Source organism: Zea mays, chromosome 3, assembly GCF_902167145.1.
Source record: "Zea mays cultivar B73 chromosome 3, Zm-B73-REFERENCE-NAM-5.0, whole genome shotgun sequence".
Taxonomy (NCBI): domain Eukaryota; kingdom Viridiplantae; phylum Streptophyta; class Magnoliopsida; order Poales; family Poaceae; genus Zea; species Zea mays.
In genome coordinates, this window is record NC_050098.1 from 157012968 (window position 1) to 157015774 (window position 2807).

Below are 2807 nucleotides of genomic sequence, written 5' to 3' on the forward strand. Positions count from 1 at the left end.
CGGCCAGCACGCCAGATTTCTGTTCCACGTCCTGGGCTTATATTTTGGCGCCCTTAAAATCTGGTGTGCTGCGGCGTTGAACTGACGCGTCAGTTGAATCAACCAGTCAAAATTGCTCGTGCACGTGCATGGCAGAATTTACTCGTGACAGTAGAGCCTGTTTCGTGGAATAGTTTGATGAATCTAGTACGGAATATACTCCTCTCGATTTAATTTATAATTTATTTGGCTTTTTTCTACCAAAATTTGACTACTCGTTCTATTATAAAATCATAACAAATATTAAATTTGACTATAAGAATAACTTCGAAATTTTATTTTTTATCAAAAGACTAAATAAGGCAAGTTGATCAAACTTGTTAAAAATCAAACGGATTATAATTTAGTAAGGAAAGGAGTATATGATTAACAGGATGAGAAAAGGTTAGAGTCCTTTCCTCGTTAAAAAGAAAAATGGTCGCATCCTGCATGTGGGCTTCCATCGCCCGTACGCGCCTCCAAAAGCACTTATGTGGCCCCGTCCAAAAAAAGTGTACCTTGGTGCGGCACCAAAGCTAAAGAGTTGGAGTGAGCAACAGATGATTTATAACAACACTTATAAGCTACGTTGTGTTTCTGGTCGGTATAGCACTAATCAAACAAATCTCATAGCAGCGCCTGTGTCCTATCGATTTGTGTGGCCCAGCGGTTCGTGCGGCCCAATATTCCTCCATTGTCCCTCCTCTTCAACGTGTGGCACAATGGCCTCTGACCTGAGTATCCCCCTCTTCGTGACCAGCACTTCGACAGAACCGTCCACGCCCCGCCCTCCACTTCTTCCCCGTTCTCGCTACGCTCCCACCCGCTGTGTAAACAAGTCGGCAACCACTGTGAAAACATCTTAGCCCTTATTAGTGGGTTGTTACCCTACAGATAGACCGTGCGAAACCATCTAAGTCTAACATGATTGGAGCCACACACAACGCTCCCACATAAAACAACTTTGCTAGCTAAAGGAGAACGAACGACCGAGTGAGCTATAAAAAGAGGATCATGCTCCATTCCAGCGTGTACCTTTATAGTCATTTTAGCTAATATAAAGTGTAATATTTGATGCGCATTGGCATTGTAATAGTGTTGTCTTTAGTTTACAGGGTGTTAGGTTTTCCGAGCTAAAATTTGGTCCCTATCACGTCGAATGTTTGGATGATAGTTAGAAGTATTAAATTTAGTCTAGTTATAAACTAATTACATAGATGAGTATTAAATGGTAAGATAAATATATATTAAACTTAATTAGTTTATGATTCGCTCATGTGATGATACAACGAACATTTGCTATATATAAATTAAGTAGGCTTAATAAATTTATCTTGTCGTTTAGTTTTTAGTTGTGTAATCAGTTTTTAATTATACTACATTTAATACTGGCAATAGGCATCCAAACATGAACTAAATTTTAATCACTGAAACCAAACACCCATAATACAATTGTTCCTAATGCTGAGGCGTGGGTTTTATATACGAACTGTTCTTTTCAGGGATTATAAGAAATCTCTACTAACTATTAAGGGCTCACCGTAGACTGCCCCCGCTCCCACCCGACGTCCGGATTCCGCGCCGCTGCAAACCGCCCGCCCACCCACCCGACCTCCGGATTCCGCGCCGCCACAAACCGCCGGCCAACCCCGCTGGCCCGACCTCCGGATTCCTAGACGCGGCGCGATTCGCGGCAGGATTTGGATGGGGGCGACGCAATCCATTCGTCGCGGCTACCAACAATCCCGAGCCCCCCCCCCCCCCCCCCCCCGCCGCCGCAATCCCGTCCGTCGCGCCGTCACCGCCGCGTGCTTCTAGCTCAATCCCCCGCGCGCGGAAGCCTCGAGCTCAATCCCCCGCACGGCGCCCGGAGCTCAATGTTTTTTTGTTTTGTTTTGTTGGTAGCCGCGGCGCCCCTAGCATATGAGGCAAAGAAATACAGAGGGAGGAGGCGGGCAGCAGATACGCGGCGTGACAGACACCCAGGAGGGAGGGTGCTGTTTATCCATGCTGCTCCGGCTGAAGATCGTCGTCGGCATCCACTCGGTGGTGCTCCTGGTTCCTGTTCCAGGCGGCTTTGGCCATGGCGCCTGCTACGCGGCAGTAGAACCCTGCTGGCGCCGCAACCGGAGGCCACCGCTAGCGGCGGCGGGTGGCCTCGTCGCGAGGCGGCCAAGGAGCGCCACGGTGGTGATGGCGCTGAAGGAGGAGGCGGAGGGCAGCCGCGAGAGACACTTTCGCCAAGGTCCCCATAGGCCATAGGTTGCCCTGCGGGTTTTACAAAACAAGAAGAAAAAAATCACCTGCTCGACGACGGGTTTCTGTACCAATCTCAGCCTGTGCGTCCTTCTCTTTCCTTCTCTCTCTGCGATTGCTTGCTTGCTTTTACGGATATTCTAAGCCTAATTTTCTGTTTTCGAATTGAAGTTTCCGTGAATTATAGATGGGAAACGACAGCGATGGATTTTCTTTGTAGCCTGTCTGGGATGCCTTTCCTATATCCTATAATTAGAAGTGATTTCTTTCTTTGCCATGACATCAATGTTTTCTTGTGGACTTAATTCAAAGCCCAGCAGCATCTGTGGGTCTATACATTGACAATGATTTCATTTACAAAATGCTGACTTTATCTAGAGTATCACATCTATTAGATAGAATGGTCTTCAAGAGCACAGTGAATCGGACCCAATAAGGTGGTGGGAAATATCTTTGCCTTGTTGAAGGGATGATAAGCCTTGCAACAACTCGCGTGTTAACAAAACATTTAGCCTACAATTATCTGATCAACT

The 2807-nt window shown here is 46.7% G+C and overlaps 1 non-coding gene across 1 annotated transcript; it reads left to right on the plus strand.

The window, feature by feature from the left end:
• The first annotated feature begins 2733 nt into the window (after positions 1 to 2733).
• Positions 2734 to 2807, plus strand: LOC111591213 (small nucleolar RNA Z155). The gene has a single exon (XR_004857454.1). It is a non-coding gene; the product is annotated as a small nucleolar RNA Z155 (small nucleolar RNA).